At 44.6% G+C, this 23,983-nt stretch overlaps 1 long non-coding RNA gene across 1 annotated transcript in view; it reads right to left on the bottom strand.

The window, feature by feature from the left end:
• Positions 1 to 14,018: 14,018 nt before the first annotated feature.
• The window catches only part of LOC108919948 (uncharacterized), a 40,759-nt gene continuing 30,794 nt past the window's right edge, over positions 14,019 to 23,983 (bottom strand). Inside the window, exon 3 of the long non-coding RNA XR_001964966.1 lies at positions 14,019 to 14,171. This is a non-coding gene — a long non-coding RNA (uncharacterized LOC108919948). The remainder of the gene's footprint in view (positions 14,172 to 23,983) is intronic.

Below are 23,983 nucleotides of genomic sequence, written 5' to 3'. Positions count from 1 at the left end.
TATTTTAGAGACTGCACACCACAAGCACTCCCTCACCACCAAAAAAGAAAAAAAAAAAAAAACCAAACAGCTCGGCTCGAAAAATGTATGATCAGTTATGACTACGCGAGACGGGCCTGACATTTCGATGAACACGGCATACTATCAGCAGCAGCAGCAGCAGACAGGTCATGCACACAGGTGAACTGCCCAGCGCCCACCTGAATATCTCTGGGGATACACACTGCCGTTTTAAAGCTTAAAGAAACAGAACATTTTCATTTAACTGATACTTTTGTCCAGAATGGCTTACAGTGATTTACCGATTTATACAGCTACATAATTTTGACTGCAGCAATTTTAGGGTAAGTTCCTTGCTCAAGGGCACCACAATAGTAGGTAGGATTTAAACCTGCAACCTTCACATCCAAAGACAGCAGTTATAACTGCCTTGTTACCTTCTGCCCAGTCACAAGCGAAAGATGGGTCTGGATAAATATAGAGTATCATTCACTCAAGGCCATACAAGTACTCAAATTTTTCTCCAGAAACCATGGATAGGCACCTCCTGCCCTACTGCCGCAGCACTGTGCGTGAACCGTTGTGACCAGGGCTCTTCGCTTTGCCTCGTCAGCTCAGCAGTTACCATGAGTCAAACAGTGTTGATGGTGTGGAGAGAAACAGAAGGACGGTGCATTTTGCAGCGGTAGTTAGTGGTTATCAATGACTTCTGGTAACACAGATGACTTTAAAAAAGATGTGGGTGTCAAGGATGATTTGCCGAGAAGGGAAGTGGCTCGGGTTGTGGTCCTAGTTTAGCCTTCTGTGCTAAAAAATGGCCACCAGTTGGTTTCATAACGAGTACCCGAGTACTGGTGGACTGTCACATGATTCCTCTGCTCCGTACGGTGCTGCTGAAGCCAAAAGCCATGGAAATGCCCAGAAAGAGAAAAAACAATTTCCACTGGTTGAGAACTTAACTAGGAGGAAGGAAACTTGAGGAAAGGTGAGTGAATACAAAAGATTTTGTGTGGGAGACGTGGCGATATGCGGTAAAGGGCTGAGAACAGCATGCAAACATACAGAGGAAAGTTAAAACTCTGGTGCTTTCAGTTCGCTCATCTGACATTGCAGCTGGGGCCAGTTACTATGTATGAGGTTACCCTGATGACAGAAGATAAGCTGGAAAGTTTAAACACCACATACTGTATGTGAGGGCTCGTACGCATGTTTAGCACACTAACCCGTTGAGGGAAAGTTAATGCAGAGAACAGACCGAAAATGACGCAAGCGGAGCCGCAAGACATGTTCATAAGAACGAGATCTATTGTAATACGTTCAAGATACACAGGACAAGGTGTTACACCCCTGCAAAACAAAAATTACAGAAATGCGAGGCCAAAGTTCAGTAGGAAACATTTAATGAGCAATCAAAACAAAAAAATGAAAAAGCTGATTCATGATTAATAAGCCACATAAACCAAGTACGTCACATCACCTGAAACCACTTGTCCCATATGAGGTCGCGGGTAGCCGGAGCCTAACCCGGCAACACAGGGCGAAGGGGGAGGGGACATATCCAGGATGGGACACCAGTCCATTGCAAGGCACCCCAAGCAGGATTCGAGCCCCAGACCCACCGGAGAGCAGGACCCAGTCCAACCCACTGCGCCACCACACCCCCCTTATAAACCACATAGTGAAAGCAATATGGTTCAAAATGGAAAAAAAACAGTACAATGCAAATCATATGATCACCTCCAGAGCGATTTTAATATTAGCCACTTGCGTGTAATTGCACAGCTTAATGACAAATGTAAAAATAAAGAAATATTGCACTGTCAGAACAGTAATGTCTCATTGTATTGATTTATGCTAATACTGCAATTCATTGCTAAAGATACTACTCTGTTTTTCTCAGGAAATAAGATCCAAAATCAGCAGAGGAACCTATCAGATTCATGGACATTATGTGTTCTAAAGGCTTTGGCTTCCTGGAAAAAAAACTTTTCCCGATGTCACCATACCATATTTTCCAAAGGTCTATTTTCATTTATTGAGATGCCCATTTAATGGCTCCCCTGTGGTACTGTGCCCAGCTCCAGGTATTTACATGTTCATTTATTCATTTAGCAGATGCTTTTCTCCAAAGCGACGTACATCTCATCGAAAATACAATGCGTTCATTACATTAGCAGAAAGAGACACATAGATGCAGACATGTGATTCTTAACTACAGTTAGTTTTTTTCCACTATATGAATCAATGTTCATCACACCAGCAGCTGCATAAAACTTTATCAGAATATCGAAAATTCCTGATCACCTTCCTAGTAATATTTTCTTTTGTTTGCGATGCATATAAGTATTTACGTTACATTACAGGCGTAGCTGTGTAAAGGTTAATCTGGGCATGATCTCAAAGTTATAGTGCATAGAGTGTATTTATTCGTTGAGCTGACACTTTTCTCCAAAGCCACTTACAGCATTAAGGTTACAATTATTTACCCATTTATACAGCTGGGTAATTTTACTGGAGTAATTTAGGGTAAGTACCTTGCTCAAGGGCACTACAGCCGGAGGTGGGGATCGAACCTGCAATCTTCAACCTATTTAACATGTGTTGCATGTTACACGCATGTTAAGATTGCACCTTGCTGATCCCCTGAGCTACAGTACTCATTAACTTATGTGCTAATGAGGAAAACGTAAGAAAAGCCTGATGTCTGGTGCCAGTGTGGAACTGACATCATTGTCATCCCAACCTGAGCTAAATTCAGGTTCTTGCATCATCTCACGGAGACTCAATCCTGGAAGGGACTCTGCACAAGTGATCAGATGGCCACAGTCCAGCAGGACCTGTCAGTATGTTCTTCTCAGCCAGTGAAGTGTTTTACTCTCCAGTAATTACTTCAGCACAGCCGAAAAGATTTGAGGTAAACCAGGTAAACCAGTGTATAGCGTGGCTCTTGAAGAGCACAGGTGGCACCCTACGGGACCTTATTAGTAATATACTCATACTTTCAGAGTCTTTCGAAAATGTGCAGTTTAGGTCTTACCCACAAATGCAAACCAACATTTAACTCGATAAAATGTGCTGATTATCGGAATGGACATTTCCTCATATTCCGGCGTTAGACCTTATACTGTAAAAATGAATAAATGAATAAAACTATCCATTATTAGGAGAACGTTCCGTATTTTCAGTCTTCTTCGTATTTACTTCGTTGTACCAGAGGCAAAACAATAAAAATAAAAAAAAACAATCCAACCTAATGAAAACAAGAGGTACGTGAACAATGTGCATCCGGAGATGTTAGTCATTCGCGCTTGAGTTTATCGGCTCGCCCTTTGTTTGTTTTTTAGCAGCAGCCCACCGTTGTTTTTTTGCTCCGAGTGTGACACTGATGAATGGCTCTTCGAGGGACCGGAGAAGCACAATTAAGATTCTATCAGGATAAAGGTAATGGTAAATTATTTACATTAACAAGGGCTTTGGTCCATCTAAGCCTTCTGCCACAAGTGTGGAATGAGGCTCCCCTTTCTCGGAGCCGACTTCCGTAAATCATGACCGCTTTTAATTAATGAACCAGCCATGTGCAAGAAGGCACTGAAGGGTGTGTGTTTATGTGTTTGGTGAAGGGAAGGGGGGCTGGCCAGACTATATTGAGAGTGCTGCAACGTTGTTTATTTGTGAAGCGGCACTGTGTTAGATGGTGCCTAATGTTTGTATATTTCTTTTGGCCTTAAATGCACTGCGGGAGAAAAAGAACACTGAACCGAGGTCATCTGGAATCTCTTAAATTTTAATAGTGCTCATGCTTAATTAAAGACATTCATTACACATGTAAATGACACAGTATAAATAGGGCAGATTTTGGCGCACACTTCACTTCTGCTCTATTTTGTCGCAGCTGACGCTAGTAACTCAGTGCGATATATACTGCGGTATATAGTACACATGTATACCATAAATGGCAAACTGCCAGTAAAGGCCTGCATGGAATCCAGAAGCTCTAAAAACTTGTAGATAGTTTGTTCAAATCTATTGTTAGTGTAACATTGCAAAGAACGGAACCCACACAAATGCATACTCTTACATTATGTATTTTAAAATGTCAAAATATTCACAGTATAGTTCAATACCTCATATGTGTGGCCAGCTTATAGAGTAGTGGTCAGTGTTACTGCCTTTAGACCTAAAGGTTGTGGGTTCCAACCCCAGCTGTAGGAAGGTACTTACCCTAAATTGCTCCAGTGAAATGACCCAGCTGTGTAAATGATTGTAAGCATGTAAAAATTATGACTTTAACACTGTAAGATGCTTTGGAGAAAAGCATCAGCTAAATGAGTAAATGTAAAAATGTGCTTTCTGATATGTGTTGCACTGTTATCAAATTGTTGACAACAACTGATAACATTGTCAACCAACATCTGGAATTTGCATTCCCTCTATTATCAAAGTATGACCAGCATTTACTCTTACTAATTTAGCTGATGCTTTTCTCCAAAGCATCTTACAGTGTTAAGCCTTTTTTTTTTTTTTCTTTTTTTTTTAACAATTATTTACTCATTTACAAAGCTGGGCATTTTTACTGGAGCAATTTAGGGTGAGTACCTAGGGTACTGCAGCCAGAGGTGAGAGTCAAACCTGCAACCTTTAGGTGCATAGGCAGCAGCCCTGACCACGGTACCAGTCGTCCTGGAGCGGGAGAAGGATAACTGATGAGGACTCAACGGACAATAGAACTGTGGATGTTCACAGGGGTCTCAGTCCACCACTATGTACCCCTACCATAGTGTACTATGTGACCAGGTAATAATGTCACAAAAGCTTATGTCCCTCATTTTGGGTACCTGCATCATGACACACTGACCTCCACCAAAGTTGATGTAACTGCTGGTAAAATATGGTGGGTAGTGAAGGGTGTGGGAATTACCATATTAATTAGCTTCTTGTGCTCGTCGATAAACACAGAGCTGAAACGTCACAATTCCTGGTGGTCGGGGGAGACACAATTAGTGGAAGAGATTATGCGTTTGGAAGCCCCCGCACTTTGCCTGCGCCACGGTATCTGCTCTGTTCTTGTGCCCCCTGCCTCCAAGCTGCATCCCTCATTTTCAATCTCTTCACACTCTCTGCTTGCTCTCGCAATCGCCGCCCAAATCTTCTGCTGACCGTTGCCATTGTCATCAGCCGGACGCTGCTGCGTGTGCGCGTGAGAGTGTACCGAGGGTGTAATTGTCTGCACCAGCATCTTCTCACAATAGCTTTGAATGTGGAAGTGAAGACTTGTGGAAATACTGTAAGATAGGGAAGAAAAGCAAGAAATCAGTAATTGCATGCAAAATGTGTCCCCGCGCACACATTCGTACTCAACTGAACACCATTTCACTCCCTTTGCAATACTTATGCAATTATCTTTACATTTTACATTTGCATTTATTCATTTGTCCAAAGCGATGTACATCTCAGCAAAAGTACAATTTATGCATTGCATTAAGAATTTATTATTCTTATATTTTATTATTTATATAAGAATTTCTTATTATATGGTAATATACAGTTTTTTTTTACTGTGTATATTATAATATACTGTATTATGATGTATTGTAGTAATATAATATATTGTAATACTGTATATTGTTTTGTTATGAAGCACCATGATCCTGGAGGAACGTTGTTTTGACTTTGAATTTTAAAAATGTTTGGCAGATGATAAACTCGGACCGACCTGTGCGGCAGGACCCGAGCTGGATGCGAAGATAATGTTAACGGAAAGAAACCACTCCCGCATGCCCTGTGCCTCAATCCTAAATTATGAAGTCAACACTGAATTTGAGACACAACATTTTGTGCTGTTGTCGAAAAAATTGTTTGCATTCCTCGATAAGACCGAGTTATTTCCACTACTGGGTCCCACTCATCACTGAATTATGTCATATTCTAACTTGCATTTCTCTCTTGGTTTCCGAAGAAAAAACAGATGCGATGCAGGGTAAGTGCAGCCGTTTTCGGAAAAAGCGCGTACCGTGTGGTTTCTCTGAACGCTTCTCGGGTGCTGTGTGTTTTAGCAGCAAGTGCATTTCAACAGAAAAGCCAGCATTTGAAGCAGCCTGCAGATACCTCTGGAGGACCCACTTAGTTAGTTTTGGAGTGCAGTTTCAGTGCAACGGAAACATGCACTGAAAATGCCTGTTAATGGTCTCTGCTGTCTACGAAATGTTCACATAGACACTACGTGACTCAAAGATGTAGGAAGACCACAATATAGTCTGCTGCTCGTCTCAGGTTTTCCCTTCCCAGAGCAGACCCCCCGGGTAGTCTGGGCAGAACTTCCTCCTCTGTCGCTCGATCCGAACGTCTCCGGAGCAGAAGGCTCGGACTGCGTGGCGGATCCCTCGCTCCTGTGCCGCGCAACGCCTCAGGGCGCCCCCACAGCCTCCAAACCCTAGTAGGTCTCAACGTGGCGGTTGGGGGCCGGCGGGCATGCCCTACGTCTGCGGCACGCGAGGATCCCCGGCTGCGTGTGCGCCGCTCCTCCTCGCTCGCCGCCGAAGGAGTCTGCTGCGGAAGCTGCCTCCAAGGCACACTTCTCACTTCTGACTGAGCTCTGGGCTGTGGGCCAGGGTGACGGGTTCAGACGGAGAGACGGATCAAGAGAGGAAGAGAGAAGGAGGGAGGGAGGGAGGAAAAGACTGAACTGTAGAGGGAGAAATGGAAGGAGAAGGAGGCTGAGTGAGGGTAATACATACAGAGAGGGAAAAGGAGGGAATAAAAATGGGGGACGGAGAGCATGAGAGAAAAAAGTGGGATGGGGGAAATGAAAATATGGAAGGGGCAGAGGAAGAGGGAAGGAGGCGTGTAGGAGAAGGTGACACTTTTGCACGGGGTGCCTGTGTCCGAAGGACAATCTGACTGCCGGTTGCATTCGTTGATGACGAGTTACCTTTTTTTTTTGTTCTGGAGAAGCTGCAGAACCAGATACCGGTGTTACACAGTGCTGCTTGAAAGCACGTAAACCCCTTGTGTCCCTTAGTTTTACCACGAAATGGCTATCTAACGAGAATCAGTGTTTCTCACGTGACACAATAGGTGTGCAATGACCAATTCCATATGTTGCTTTAGAGGAGATCGTGTGTGTAGTAGAAAGACAGAAATAGTGCGGGTGTAACAATAAGTAAAGCCCGATTTACATTGGTTAAACCAAGTAGGTAAGTAGTAGTATCCGGGGTGTAAATCATAATCCTTTATTCATTTTATACATTTATTTTAATATTTTATACAAGAATAATAGGTGGGTGGCACAGTGGGTTTGACGGGGTCCTGCTCTCTGGTGGGTCTGGGGTTCGAGTCCCATGTGGGGTGCCTTGCGATGGACTGGCGTCCTGTCCTGGGTGCATTCCCTCCCTCTCCAGCCTTACGTCCCGTGCTGCCGGGTTGAGCTCCGGCTTCCTGCGACCCTGCATGGGACAAGCGGTTTCAGATGATGTGTGTGTGTGTGTGTGTGTGTGTACAAGAATAATGGTAATCCCTGTAGGGTTCACACACACACATTGTCTGAACCGCTTGTCCCATATGGGGTTGTGGGGAGCTGGACCCTAACCCAGCAACACAGGGCACACACCCAAGATGGGGTGCTAGTCCATCGCAAGGCACCCTAAGCAGGACTCGAACCACAGATCCACCGGAGAGCAGCACCCAGTCAAGCCTCTCTTTAAGTCAGTAAAGGGTTAATGTGGAGTCCAACCCAAGGTTCTGGCGACCTTATTGTTACAGTGGTTACTGCCACTGCCAGATCCTTCAAGGACGCAGGTCTGAATCCCACCTCCCGCTGCAGTTCCTTTCAGCGCGCTGCTTTGGATAAAAGTGTCGGCTTTTCGACAGCATCTGGTCACCCGATGTCCTTCGCGACAGGATGAAGCAGAGACTAAAGAACGCGCAGCAGAAATCGCCGTTAGAAATGCAGACAAAACACAAGCAAAGCAGCGGAGCGCTGCGTAACAGCGGCCTCTTAATCTGCTCAATCCTAATCTCGATCCTAGTTCACTCCAAAAAGTATGACCTTTTCACCGCGCGCTTCCCAGACCTGAGGAATCTGCTGCAGTTGGGGATACTTCTCCCAGCATGCCTTTTGCCTCTCTTGATTACATGTATTACTTCAACCATAACTGCTACCTGTAGTTGCTCATCCCCATATGCAATTAATTATTATAACATAGGCTCCAATTTAGGGCCCTTTCGCTTGTCGCTGCTTTACACCACATCTGTGGGCTGTGTGCAAATCAATGTGATTGGGCGCATTCCTTGAAGAAAAGTAATTCCTGTGTTCTTGCTCACTCTGCTGGCTTCTCAAAGACTGCGTTAAGCGTGCGAACCCCGAACGAGATTCATGCACAAAGTGGTGTTTCTCTAAAGACGCCTAAGTGCAGCAGGACTGTATTGCGGGTGGGAGGCCTCTCCAGCTCACTGATTTATGTGTCGTAATTGACATTTTGAAGTGAGCAATTGCTGGAAACAAACTGGAGGCAGAATACATATTAATATTAATTGCTTTAATTTATGCGATCCTATATACAGCTAAAAACGCTGTACTGGGAAGCATACTGTCACATTCAAGCATTACAGCCAGCGCTGGCTCTTCAGTAAATAAAAATATTTTGCAGTTACCACTGAGTATTTTTATCAGATCGAGTTAACTAATCGTATCGCTGATGTATAGCTGAATGCCTGGAACTTTGAATCAGTTTCATTCTTCCTTTTCTCCCAACAAATGTTATGTGACCGAAGCGTCTTTGGGGTTGATATCTGACCTGCACTGGAGGGAGATGGCAAGTAATTTACTTTATTGCTTGTATATACATAAGTATGCTGTAAAAAAAAAAAAAAGAGGTGTTTCCAACAACTGTGTCTGATCTTCTTTTTTGAGCCCTGTTGGATAATCCTACCCCTTATAAGAAATGTACAAAAATGTTCAACTGTACACTGGGATTCTGATGAGCAATTATTACGTTTTAAGCCTTTTTTCAGAGATTGGGATACTTAGCTGAATATGATAATGTGACACTGACACTGAAAAGAAAACTAGCAATACTTATCTGTATACAGTACATATTTCTATAAAACCTAAGTATCAATTTATCACATTAAAAGCACATAAATCACAAAGACCCAGGGTAATTTTTTTACTATTCCTCCAAAAATCCATATCAAAGAATACAAGAGATAAGATAAAAGATTTTCATGCATTAAATTCATTGGTTGACAACCAGTAATTTTATTCCCTTGCCATTACAGATTTTCTGGTGGATTCTTTTTATTTCTGCCCAGAACCTAGATTAAGCAGGTAAAGGTGTTCTACCATTTGTAATTATACGCTAGAGGTAATGAACTCATTTTTTGGTCACACCAGGTGGCCAAAAATCAGCCTTGCAGCTCACAAAGGCTTAAGCGCAGCTATTTCTGTATGTGTTAATTAAAGGATTCCCACTCTTGGCTTTTTCACGTTTCCTCGGCTGTGTCGTGGCTCCGTGTTGGGGCTTGCCCTAGCGGAGAGCTAATTTCATCAGCGGCCATTGAAATTCTCTGAGTGACATCCATTGTATTCTGTCCCCAGAGGTCAATGAACGTAGGTCTCGGAACACGATCAAGTAGGTCCTACAATCATATATTTTATGACCCTTGCCTTTTTTTTCGCCCCACCTGTAAGTCCCAGAGGTGTTTCTCATCCGTATCGATACACCACGTGACATACCTTTGAAATTTACCACGAAAAATGGTTCATACGGCCATTTGTGCCATATTCAGTATCTCTTTTGCATGTGCTCATTTGAACTCTCCTCCACCTATCGCACGTTAATCAACTGAATATAGCATGTTTGTTATTTTCGCTGCATAAGGCAAGGCGATGAATTGAGAAACGCATTAAAGCAGCTCTACTGCTGTAATGACCCTGGTTCCTCATATTTTGCAAAGCCCCTCATAATTTGTTAATCAAAGCTGTTTTGTCGGGCTTCTTTTTTCATCTCGGGGAGTAAGAGCAGCCTTGGTGTGAGTGCACCGTGCAGACTGCTTTAATCGCAAGGTCAGGTCATGTACTGACATATTCAGCACTATTCTGCTCTCGGCAGCGGTATGAAATGCATATGAGGGACGGTGCCGGCCTGCGCTCCTCGCTGAGAGGAATGCAGCAGAGTAGCCTCAGAGGGAATTTCTAGCTCCAGCTGTGCTCAAATAATCACAGAGCCATTTCTCAGAGAACCACAGGAGCAGAAGAGCCTCTCAAGCTGCGGAGTGGGAATCAATGCGAAGCTGCCATCGTGCAGGAAAAGGCGCAGGTACAGTAAGTGAAATTAAAAAGAAGGCAAAATTTATCTCGGTGCTACGACCTTCCACTCTGTCTAATGTGGCTTGAAACAGGCCTTAAGTGCAACGATAATTAAAAGCTGAATAAACCATATTTTGGTGGTACTCATAGTGCACTGGTAATACTGTTAAACGCAAATAATCGATAGTCATTAACTTCAAGATGTTAACTTTTTAGAGCTTGTGTTACAAGTGCCCTGGAACAATAAAGAAGTACAGTTCAAAACTGAATTTCAATAATTCAATTCAAGGTTTAACTGAAAGACGACACATGAAAATTTTGGCTATGATCATGCATGTGTTAGGTAACTATTTTACATATTTCATCCAACAGAGTAGCTGGGATACATCTAGCTTTGCTTATGAAACTGAACACAATTTAAGTAGCATTTTGACTTTTCATTCAGCCTGTGACAGTTATTCTGGAGTTCCCATCAGAGTCTAGGAAATGCAAACCAGAAAAAGTTCACAGCCGTGTATTTGTCCAATAGTATCTGCTTATTTATAGTGCCAAAGCAAGGCAGTAATGCAATCTATAACATTCATGAGTTTGTCACACACCAGCAAAACAAAAAAAAAATGTATGTTTTAATATGATCTCAGTAATAACCAGGCCTCATTATTGTTTTATACTTTAATAGCACTTTACTGTTATAACTCTTAAAGTCAGTGCTATTTGCGGGTGGCACAGGGGTCTTACGGGACTCGAGTGGTGTGAGAGGATGTCGGTTTGATCCCTGCTCAGTCTACGTCAAGTTTTACACGTTCTCCCCGTGTTTGCGTGGCTTTTCTCTGGGCGCTCTGGTTTCCTCGCACAATCCAAAGACGTGTGAATTGGTGACTTTGAAATTGCGCACCGTGTCTGTGCGACTGCTGTACAGATGTGTGACTCTCTGTAGGAAGTGCACCTAGAAGTCGCTTTGGAGAAAAGCATCTGCTGAATGAATAAATGCAAATGTGTAAATGACACAGTTTACTTTTGTTACGGTAAAACAAACTGTCCCCACTACACTAGAAGTTATTTCGCAGATACATTGCTCCTTATTTGTGTCCATGTGTCGTTATGTAACCCTTTATTCCTGGAGATGTATCACTAGAACCACACAAGGATTCATTTTAACATAAAAGTTTAGCTTCATTTAGCTGATACTTGTCTTCAGATCAACTTACAGTGTTCAGCTACTTATACTGTAGTTATTTACCCAGGTATACAGGTGGTGTATTCAGTGGAGCAATTTAGGGTAAGTACTCTATTCAGGGTTGCTACAGCTGGAGGTGAGATTCAAACTGGGAACCTTCAGACCTAAAGGCAGCAGCTCTAACCACCATGTTACCAGAATTAGTGTGTTTTGGAGTTAAAGCTTAAATGAGTGTGTTTTTATATTGTTTATTTAAAAATTATTATTATTGTTGTTGTTGTTGTTCTAGAACATATGCAAACTAGCAGACAAGATGCCTGCCTACTACGTGAGAGACCCTGGACTCCTCTAAAGTACATCTTTAACTGCAGTATGAGAAAGATGAGACTCCCTCAGAATATATAGCATTTCTTTTCCAAAAAATCTGGTTGGGAAATTTGGTAGTGGAGGTAGGGGGTTACAGATACATATCTTTTGCAGAAAAATACTCTATATGTTTTCTGCAGGAGTGAGAAGAGCTGTTGGGTGTTGCCTCCTGGTGCTACTTTGATTCACTGTGCTATCACACTATACACTCGCAGAGTCACACACTCGCTCACTCTTCCTAACCACTAATCCTGGTCATGGTCATAGAAATCCAGAGCGTATCCTGGAATCGCCTGATGGTCGGCTATGAATGGGATGCCACCTCATCATTTGTTTACATGCATACGGCTTTCTAAAAAACATTTGCAAAAATGCAGTAACAATTTTATGCTTAAATTAGCGCACTTCACTTTATTTTTGGCTTTTCAATTTTTGCCAATATTTTTCAGGAGCTAGAATTATAAGAACGTGATCATGCATTTGGTTGAATGCCTAGCACACATACCCTTCTGGCTTAGAGTTTGGTGGAGAGATCACACCTGCAGTTGAGCAAGGTTGTCAAGCCCCCCCTCATTGGGTAGCCATTGGATACACAAGAGGTGAAGGTGGGATGGTGGCTTGGGCACAATCTGTGTGAAATGTGCATACTTCAGGTGAACTACCAAGTGTAAATAGCCCACAGTGTGTGAATGTGCAAAGGAATGCAAGTGTTGTCTCATCTCACTGGTGTCCTATTCATTGTGCACCCTGGCTTGGGCTGCATGCTGCTGCAATAGGCTGCAGACCACCCTGGCAGTGGAGAAGATAAAGCAGAAAATAAGAGTGAGAAAAAATTGCAGGGTGAAGATGACTGAATTATTTCTCAGAGTAATTAGCTGAAGTTTTATGCTTTTGTTTCTGAGTAAATGAAAAAAATAAAACAGCTGGTATATACCAGCAGTGTTCGCTGGAGTCGGATTTTCAGTGCCTGACGACTTTTCAGCCTTCAGTGTCAAGGAACGCCAGAGCTTTAAAAAATGTCTGGGATTTAAGACTTAATGAAGCGAAGAACACAGTGAGAAAAATTTTATATACATTTATAACTGGTAAATCTCTCCCTACATTTAAGAAGGGTCTTAAAACACCTCTTCCGAACTCACTTCTCCAACGATCTCTTAAGTTCATGTTAATGTGTCAATGTTCACACTCTATAACATCGAGATCATAGCTGCTGAAAAACGGGAAAACTTTCATGCAGCTACTAATGTGATGTAGATTTTTAATTTTTTTTTTTTAATAAAAATTGTTATTAGGAATTGTTGATTATTTGGATAAACGTTTATACAGCTACTATTGTGATGAACGTCTGCCAAACGAATACATGTAAATGTAAATGTAAATAAACATCCACTTTATCAACTTTCTTCATCTGTTGTCGTTGCTGAAGGGCTCTGCCTGCTGACCTACTCTAATGATTTGGAAAAGTTGTGTTTACTAAGAATGCATAAACAAACAAACAAATAATAAAGTAAGGAACCAGCTTTACGCTGCACAGTCAAAATATAGCAAAGGTTTTAACTAGAAAACTGAAAAATAAATTGCGAGTAAATATATCAAACCTGTGGCTATTGTGCCAACTTCAGGATCTGTTAACAAGTTGAACAGTAAGGGATACCCATCTTCGAAGAAGGTGTCTGCCTTCTCTTATAAGGCATAATTAATAATGGTGTCATGATGAAAAGTCAGCTTCTTACACTGATCTGCTTCAAAAGAGGATTGAGTAAATCCACTTCTGTGTCGAATTGTTTAAGCTTGGCTATGTTGTGAAAAGACCTGGGTTGCTTCTTGGGTTTCAAAAAGTGCTTGCTGACTGTATTAAAAAAAGGTTTCAAGTGTCACACGATCTTTCAACTTGACTGTGAACGCTGCCTAATTGAAGTACACCTCGAAATCAGGGAGCAGTCAGATGTCACCACGTGTCTGGACTGCACAGTTTTAAGGACATACCTTTTGGGCTTTACGCTGCCCCTGTCAATTTCCAACACTTAACGGAATACTGCAAATGGGATACGGAAACTTAAGATTTATTTATTTATTTAGCTCACGTAATCATTTTAAACCTCAGCTGTTCCAAACTTTGAGGATATGAACATTTTCCAGTTCATGCATTATGTAACATGAGGAGCCAGTGTGGAGGAAAAACAGACAGCATCGGTCTTGAAGATGGAGGAGAACTTTGGCATAGCTGACCTCAGCAGCGGGATCGAACACTGGGGGCCCCTGCATTCCAGACCTCAAGTTGGTGCTCGGAGGGGGTCGGCTGAAGGTGGGATAACAAAAGCTCTAAAATGTGAAGGAGGTAAACAAAACGGAGTTTAAATGGATTAAGAAGAAACTGATTGCTGAAAGGGGCATGAATCAGTTCTTTCCAGACAACATCCCTGACATTCCTAAACATAAAATAATAATCACATCTTACTAGCTGTTCAAACTTAATGTCGAGGCTTAGCTAGGCTTGCAAGACCCGCTCTTTCTTTTTCTATGTGCTTCCTTCATTTCAGATGAATTTTTCTTTAGGAAATGAATGTCTCGGGATAAACGCAACAGATACCGCATTGTTGATCGTTAATCGAGATTCTCTCGCTAAGTCAACAATAGGCTGGGGAAAAATTAAACAGAAAACATACTAGTTTCACGCCTTTGTTCCGCAACGATTTTGCAGAGGGGGGGTTTACATTTACATCGATCTGTCACGCGATAGACGTGGGCTGTTTGATAACCCACTCTTCATAGGCAAAATCCTTGACCTTCTGCGGTTTTTACACTCGGGCAGCACTGGTCAGTGAGGGTTTCTACGTTATACTAGCCCATAAAAGAGGAAACTCCTCTAAGAGGCCTGAACTATTTTTTTCTGTGTGCACATGGAACTGGGAGACTAGACAGAGACAAACACTCTGCTATTGCCAGAGAACTGCTTATTAAATCACAGGCGGTCTAGCAGTTGCTCTCTGTAGCTAGCCAAAACAAAACCTTTCATGTCGGGCTTTTGCCTTCCCTTTGTACGGTCTGTTTTCTTTAGCTGCCACCAAATTTTTTATGGACATATTTGCAGGACAGTACATGCATGGAATGAAACGAGGGAGGAAGACAGGGAGGGAGGACAATGCGGCGAGAAACACTGAGATTGACGGGTGCTGGTCAGGAGCGAGGGAGAGAGACTGGCGCTGGAGTCGCCAGGGAGGCATGTGCTGTAGGAGTGTTGGGTCTCTCGAGTGTCCCATCTGCAGCGAGTGCGCGCGCGCGCACACACACACACGCACGCACACACACAGCCACTGAGTGGAAACAGCACAGGAGCTGATGATCGCTTGGGAATGAGACCAGGCCTCTGCGTGTCTGTCTCCGACATTATCTCAGCAAGGGGGATGGGGCTGGATTCCATATAACATACTGGGGGGAAAAAAAAAAAACACCATTAAAGGAAGAAACACTATTTTCACTTTATGTTTATAGTATTCTGTTACTCCTCGTTGATATTTGGGTTATTCTACAGCATACACCCAACGTAAAGAGTTTCTGCTCTAATTTAAGTCCCCTGCTCCTGTCAAAATACTGTACAACTGCCTTCTTTCCCATTATAGGCCTTATTCACGACTCCCTCGGCCCCCACCCCCTCATACACACAGACCCGCATACACACACCCAAGCCCAGACTGCCTTGTTTATGAGCCCTTTCCTGGGGGACCCTGTTTCAGCTCAGAAATGTCTGCTTTCTATTTCCTTTCTAATAAGAAATTGCTTTCCCAGCCTGGTGGCCGTCTGTTCCCTTCTCAGGTCGCAAGCCGCCTCCGTTCATAATATTACCGTTAGAAATAAAGCACCTTAAATCACGTTCCGCAGTCCAGCGCTTTGTTTTAACATACCTAGGAGCTGCAGTTTTCCCATATTTTAAACTTCACGTTACTGTTACGCCAAGCACACCAGCGCGTTTCACAAGCACGTTCTGACCCCGTTCCTCCAACAGGAAGTATTTTGAAAATATACATTGTTCTGCCGGTTTCTCTTCATGGTTTGCCCTTAGCAGGACTTGCTGTGTAAGCAGACTAGAGGCTCAAGAAGGAACAACTCTGTTGCTTTATTCATGCAAGCTGTGCGAAAACCATGAAGAAGACTGAGAGCAAGGGGTCATTATAGCCAAAACTGCAAACTGTGCTTTTGTCTCTAGATCACTATAAGCGTGTGGCCCATATTTACAGTATACACACGCACACACACACATAACTTTATACACATATATACGCACATGTGTGCCGTGTACTTATTCTGCACGACTGTTGCATGTTGTCATTTGCATGAATCACCTTGACGTCTGTTTGTAGAGGGAAGTCGACTCCCAGCCAACCCCAGAGCAGATCTCCTGTTTATCCGGAGCCCGTTCTGAATGCCAGGTGCCCTCCTCCCCCACCCCCGCCTATCGGAGAAGAAAAGGAAGCAGCCTGTCCTTGGGGCTTGAACTTTGACTCGAACCTTATAATGTATGGCTCCCACAGTGCGGTGTGCTGCTGTTTGAACAAGGCTGAGGCCGGGGCACTAATTGGCAGGGGGAGGGGAAGCGTGCTGGGTGGAGGAAATGCGGACAACGCGTCGGGCGAGACGGTGCGGACGATGCCGAGAGCCTGAGACACGAACGCGCACACCCAGCTGAGGCGGTGCACGGTATCTTAATGGCATCTTAACGGCAGAAACGCATGGGAGCTCCTTGCTCGGGAAATGCCGATATTTCCTTCTTGTGTTGATTTGGCAAACACTGCTGATATTTCTTCAGCATCAGGAGTTGCACGAAGAGCTGAGCTGAATGAACCCAACTTCTATAGTTCTATAAAAAGCACACGAGTTCACGTTTAAATGGGAAGAAAATTAAGTTCTTTGTTTTTTTTTTTCCAATGGCTGTTGAATTTAAAGCCTGGGAAATGTATAACAGCAAAAATAAATACATATGCAAAAAGGTGCGAAAAACAGACAACTAAAGCAGTGAAAAAACACATTTTAAGCAATAAAAGGTGGTCTTTTACCTGTAGCCTCTGTATTACCTAAATACAGGTAAATGCCGTTAAAAACCGAAGAATCATCTACAGCATTGAACAAAGAAACTAGTCTGTTATACTGGAGTATTTTTTTCAAATAATAAAACCATCTTCAGGAAGATGCAATTGCACCTTCGGAGCTCTGTGTATATTCCACAAAAATGCAAAATAATGTTAATTTCACAGACACTGAACGAATCCCAGCTATCACATACCTTTTGATGTGCCATTGTAGGGAACAGCTAATTATATAATGGGGGAGGGGGTGCGTACAAAGGGTTCGTGGATTTTGTTTATCGTGGTTAGCACAAAAATCAATAAATGACTGTTGTGCGGATTGAAGAACGTGTTCATAATTTTGGAAAACGAACCCAAGGTTCATTAAAAAAAGATTTTATGAAAAGAATCCCATGTCCTCATTATCTTGATGTCAGCTAAATTGGGAGGCGTGTTTCTTTTTCTGCTCTTTTAAAATTCAAATGGTTGATGAGAAGCCGGGCGGCTGCCGCTCCTGCTCTCGCTGGTGTCAAGCACCTTCGGCGCTTGGACAGGAGCGAGTGCCGTCGCCTAGCAACACTGGGGAAGCGGCGAGAGAGTGAGAGAAGAAAGGGACCCCTTATGAAAAACACAATGTTCATTCTCGCTTATTCATGCCTTTGTTTGGCTGGCTATTTTAAGCCCTAGAACATTTTTCCCTCTCCCAATGACTAATTTATTTTTAGAGCCTCCTAATCCCTCATCTCATTTCGTTCTGCCTCTCTTTTTCCTCTTTGAACATATTTGAACCTGTACTGTTTCGTTTTCTATTTTCTCTTCTCTTGCTGCTGTGGTATTGCACCTGTAAACTGGGACTGCGTGGGTGTGCATGGGGCGGGGGGGGGGGGGGGGGGGGCGTTGTATTTTGAGAATGTGGGTAGTGGGGTATGTTTATTTTTCTCTCTGTTTTGGCATGGCGCATATCCCTTTCATTACATTCGGATGAATTCCTTCATTTCCAGGAACAAAAATCACATTGTGCTCCATTATAAATATTAGTACTGTTCCCTTTTATATTGTTGCATGTGCAAAAGCTGTGTTTTTGGTCAATACAGACAACGCCTCGTTCCATCAATGAGCACCTTCTCCTTTTTTTTTTTTCTTCTTCTCTGGGTATTTTCCTTTCTTGCGGCAGTTCAGACTGAATCGTTTCCTTCACCGTGACTCCGAGACACATTCCCCCGACCCCACGCCTCCCTTTCTCTCACATCCTCTTACAAATTCTACATGTTCTCTATTTTGTGACTGATTCACATTTATTGCTTTTATATCAGCAGAAACTCCTTGTGTGTCGCACACACATCATGAGAATGTCCACCTATTCTGGCTCCAGGCGGTCTTTCAAGTTGGCGACCAAGGAACCTACTGCTTCCTCAGCATCAGGTGATGCTGTGCTGTTCATTGTCATCGGGGCTTAACCAGGCAGTAACATTTAAATACAGGAGAGAGGAAGGCCTGGGCAAAACCTTTAGGCGCGTTGTTGTTAAAAAGGAAAGGTCGAGGCAAAGCCACTGGCAGATAAGTGAATAAAAGTGCAAGCGTGGCTCCGCGCTGCAGCGCGCTGACTGGAATTTCAATGAAGCGAAAGCCTGCTCTTTGCACGCTCCGCATCCATTCACATTAAAGCCATCATCAGCATTAATTCATCAGGAGCCCCGAGCCGGGCCACCTAGACTCTCGCCTGCTCTCACGAGATTCACGGCGAAGCACCCCCACGCACCGACACACACGCACACACGAGCACAAACACGGCCACGTTCATTTTCAAATAATCATGAACGCTCGCAGCAGGTAAAGGAAAGTTTTGAAAAATATACTGATGTACAGAAGCCACAACTTCCAAAGGGGCGCAAAAACATTTGCACGCAATGGTTAGCAACCGCGCACCTGTCAAGCAACAGATTTATTTGCAGAATCTGCCCAGGTTGACGTAGGTGTCACCCGGAACACAGGGAGCCGAGACGGCTGAACCCAAGCGCGGCGTTGTTCGTTAGACGTTGAGGGAAGAGGCAAGGTCTCAAAACCAGGGAGAGGCGAAGGGTCGGTCGATCGGCGAACAGGACGGGAACGAGGATCCGTGGACGTGGTCGGAGAACGAAGCAAGGAGTCAAGAAAACCGGAGATCGTGGACAGAGCAAGAGTGTAGCAACGCGAGGAAGGGCGGTTGTCCCAAACGAGATTCCGCAACGGTACGGGAGCTGAAGAGGGTCTTCATAGGGTGAGCGATTACTCATGAGCTAGTGCGGAGTCAGGTGTTGTGGGCGTGGATGTGAGAGTAGACATCTTTTGCACCCTTTGCTTGTATTTTTGGGACATGTTTAGATCAGCGGAGACATCCCTGCATTGACAAAGCCATGGTCTTCCTGCACATCATTAACGCGCCCTACCTGAAGTGGTGGCCTAATTGTCGCCGAGATTTCCTCGTCCTCTTCAGCGCTGCCAGCCTGACAGCCTCGGCAGATGATGATTAATGAAGAAGTGGAGAGGAAATTACTAAGGCAGTTAGATGAGGGCAGTCATTAAGCAGTGGCTGAAGTTGATCTGCAAGGACTGCTCGGGGTGTCAGGAGTATCATACCTGCTCTTCCATGCGACGTGGTCCTCAACCCGAGCGCACATCCACTGACCGAGCGCACCCCGCCCCATCCCCCACCTGATGCCGGGGCACATCTGTCAACCTCCTCCGCCGGGAAGGTCGCAACACCTTGTGGCTCATTCACCGAACATCACGCAACGCTTCCGCAAGCGCTTCGTCCACATAAGCAACCTGCTTAGAGCAGAGCGCTTGGGAAACACAGCGAAACAACGAGGAGCTCCGGTTTATTTGGGGCACGGTGCATAATATTCTCGCCGTGTAAAACCAGGTTCCCTCATTGTATTTGTGGTTTTAATCTGGAGTGGTGGCACATTGATACCTTTACATAAGAGAATGCAAAGCAGCATGAAAGAGGATTTGAGCGGGAAAAGGGAAAGGTGAATAGGATTTAATTCATGCGGCGCATGCTTCTGCCTCGCTGTGAATGGCCTGTCGTCATTCTTAGAAAGACCTATAAGGAGAAGATTGCATGAAAAGGAATCAAATATCACAGCTGACAACAGTATTTTTTTTGTTTTTTGTTTTTGTCCTCCCCCAAAGGATTGTGTGTAGAAGCGCGCGGATCCCGTTTGTTCTACACAAACAGTGCGGTGAGATAGCCGCCCTCGCCCTGGATCCTTCCAGCTCCCCCAGCCCCACGCACCCCCCCCCCCTCCCCGCGGACTCTCACAGACACCTCCCCGCGAGCAGCTAAAATAAATGTCTAAAAACAACCAAGTTGTTGCGTGGGTGCAGTGTGTGTGCGGGTCAGGCTGGGAGGTTGCCCTAGCAACCTATTTGAGGGACGAGTTAGCGGTGTGTGTTACTGCACAGGGTCCTGGCAGGGTAGCCTCTCCGCTGGCTGTACATTAGTTGTGCGAGCACACACACACGCACACTCACACGCACACACACACGCACACGCACACACACACCTGAAAGTTGCTGCCTTTACCACAGCTTGCAATGGAAAGCAGGGCCACTGAGGTTTTGCACAACAGACCTCATTTGCAGTATTCCCCTCTCGGGGACTCCGAGCAGCTTGTTGAAAACTGCAGAAAAAAGATCACACAAAGCACTGTGATGTGAAATTGTTTTTCTGTTTTTTTTTTTTTTTCTTTTTTTTTTCCGTCACTCTTCTGCATGTTTTCATTGCTTTTCTCCAGGGTCCGCGTCGCAGACTGTTTCCTGCGTGCGAAGCGGGAAGCGGAGAGAATATCGGCGCTGGGGAATCGTGCCAGGGCCGAACCGGGAACCTTTCAATTACGCGGCGCACGGAGAGCCGGTGTTTGGGAGCACCTCTCACACGTTGCCCCGGCTGGGAAACGGACACGCCGGGCTACACGCTTGTACTTTTGATGGCATGGAAGCAGAAGTGCAGGAATAATTCGCTGGCAAACAGGGAAAGGAAGAAAAAAAAGAGGTTTCAGAGGGTGACAGTCCTGGAGAAGAATCTGCAAAATGTTTTGACACTTTAGTCGGGGTGACTGTAACACGATGTCCTCCCACAGATCGCTGTGCGCCACAGATCACTTCGGCAACCAACCTGCTATGCTGTGTTCCTGTCTGCTTATTAGTTACCGCTGGGAGTGAGCAGCGCTTGTTCCAGGGGGCGACGGCTCTATTCTCCGGAAAAGCACTACTAAATAGAGTCGCTGCTGCCGCCCGGCACAGGCGGCGGAGTAAGTTCAGCCGTGAGTCACTACGGGGCTCCGCTCCGCACAGGCTCATCTTCGCAGCGTTTGTGGCACCGCGTCAGGAAATGAACGACGGAGGTGTTGGGGGGCCGATGAGAGGCCTCCCGTTTACGTGTATTCTTCGGCAGACGCTTTCCTCCGAAGCAAAGTATCGTTCTGGGTAAACAAAAGTGCATCCCGCAACAGAGGCGAGAAAGGGCTACAAAGCACAAATATATTTACATTTATTTGTTTCGCTGATGCTTTTCTCCAAAGCAACTCACAACGCTATAGTTCTTATAGACACAAGCTTACAATTACTTACTCATACAGCAGGGTAATATTACTGGAGCAATTTAGGGTAAGTACTTTGCTCGAGGGTACTACAGCCAGAAAGGGGAAGCAAACCTGCAACCTTTGGGTCCAAAGGGAGGAACGCTAACCACTACCAGCTGTCGCCGGAAAAGTATCTACACCTGCAGCTGATGTTTTGACTTACTACGGTACCCATTTATATGGCTGGACGATTTTTAGTAGATCAGTGTTGGATGGGTAAATTACTCATAGGTGCTACAGCAGAAGACAGGACTTGAACCTGCTTCTCAGTATCTAGAGGGAGCACCGTGAACCACAACGCTACTGGGTGGCCCTATACATATACAGAAGTGTTGTCAGAGTACATGTGTTCCAGGAGCTACCTGCAGAAATGTCATGGTGACAATATTAAAATATGTAAATAAAGCACCACAGGTGATGAGGGACTAACTTACGAAGGACCTTGGGATGGAAATGGAGCCCAAGGAGACCCCGGCAGCATGGTGGCACAGCGAGTAGTGCTGTTGTCTCCCAGCACCTGGGTGGTGTGAAAGGATGTGGGTTCAATCCCCACTCAGTCTGTGTGGAGTTTGTGTGTTCTCTCCATGTCTGTGTGGGTTTTCTCTGGGTGCTCTGGTTTCCTCCCACAGTCCAAAGGTACACTGTTCCAGTTCCCCCATAGTGTGTGAGTGACAGAGAGAGTGTGTTCCGCTGATGTATGGATGAGTGACCCCGTGTAAAGAGCAATCTAAGTCACTGCGATGAATAAGGTGTGTCTGTGTGTGGGCTGATAACACTATATAGAGTTCATTGGAAGTTGCTTTAGAATAAACTGTCTACTACATAAATAAATAATTGTGATGAGTTCTGAGACCCTTCTTGAATGTTGGAAGGGACTCAGCAGTGCTGAAGGACACACCTCTGGTCTGCTTTCAGATAGGAGCCAGGGGGCAGAGTAGGTTGGAGTGGCTCAGTGCTCGTGGACTGTTTTGTGTATTGCAGCCGCAGTTCCCCACTTCCCCCGCTACTGTAGCTGCTGCGCCTGTGGGTTCTGGCAAATGGAGACCCGGAGCTGGCGGAATCTCCTTACATTTACACAGCTATCCAGCTCAAATGCCCCCATCCAACCCATCCACCTACGATCCCACCCTCTCCCCACCAAGGATGGGTTCTCCAAGTCCCTGGGACAAGACAAGAACCGTTGCAGGTGTGTCGGAGGACAGAGTGTTGTGAAGTACGTGCTGAGCATTGCGTACGTGTCTGTGTGTGTGTGTGGGAGACAGCGAGGTGGGTAGAGAGAGAGGGAGAGAATGATGTTGGTATCTCTCAGGATGGAATATATTAGGTTTTCGCTTATCTAACACGGCTAAGAGCAGGGGCTGCTGCAATCTCAGCCAACATTTACGCACAGCCCTGCGTCACGGAAAGTACGCCATGCCTCAGCAGAGAGCATCAGCAAGAGGGGCCCTTGGACACACATTGTGAAAGTCATACTAAGCACTGAAATTCCAAGACGAGTGAATTTGCAGGATCTCGTTCTGCTGCCCAAATATGTACGCACCCAGAGCAAGAGCAGACACACACGCGCACACACACACACACACAATTGTATAAATTGCCTTTGACAGAGTCGTAACTGCACAGTCGGAGCAGTGACGCAGGTCGAAGCTTGGAGTCCCACCGGCATAAGAGGAGGGCTCGGACCTCTAGCGACCACCCCGTGTTCTTCCTTTTTAAAGCTCCTTTCTCAGAGTTACTGAGCCAAGTGACAAACAAGATCTGTGTTTGTTTTCATTTCCGGCAGTACACAAGTTTGGTGTCACGAACATATCACGTAACACGGACTTTGGCGATGCAGCCCAGTCCCTTTTGTTGCTGAAGACAGTGTTAGGTGTACCACATGCTAAAACCATGCAATTAACCGTCATTTAATTCTAGAGCAACACAGCAGAGACACAAGCCAATCCCGCACTGTAATTATCAATGGCATCTGGGAACATGCACAAACTGTGTGATGCGTCTCATGGAGCTAGCCTCCAAATCCCAAATATATGTTTAACTGCCCTCACCCACATATTTTACTACAGTGCACGGTTTAAGTATTGATACAGCTTCTTAACAGGTTATAATGTCTTTTAGGTAATTATATAAACAGAATAATGATGCGGGAATCAGGAGTGTTTTCTTGCAGTCTTTACTAAAGAACTTGCTGCTCACACTACAGGAAGATTGTGTATAATTTAGTAAAGCAGGAAGCCATAAATAATTAATGGGATAACTGTAATGCTCAGTCACTTCATGAATCATGTTCGATACTGTACGTGTATTCAGCGGGTTATGTTACTGCAAGAAATTCTGCTGTTATTCAGTCAAATGATTATTGTTGAAACACATTTCTCGGACTGTAATTATTACTTTTTATGCATATAAATTGAATGCATGATTTCATCACAGACAGACAGATAGATGG

Source organism: Scleropages formosus, chromosome 9 (genome assembly GCF_900964775.1).
Source record: "Scleropages formosus chromosome 9, fSclFor1.1, whole genome shotgun sequence".
NCBI classification, from domain to species: domain Eukaryota; kingdom Metazoa; phylum Chordata; class Actinopteri; order Osteoglossiformes; family Osteoglossidae; genus Scleropages; species Scleropages formosus.
This window is presented reverse-complemented; position numbering and strand designations above follow the sequence as displayed.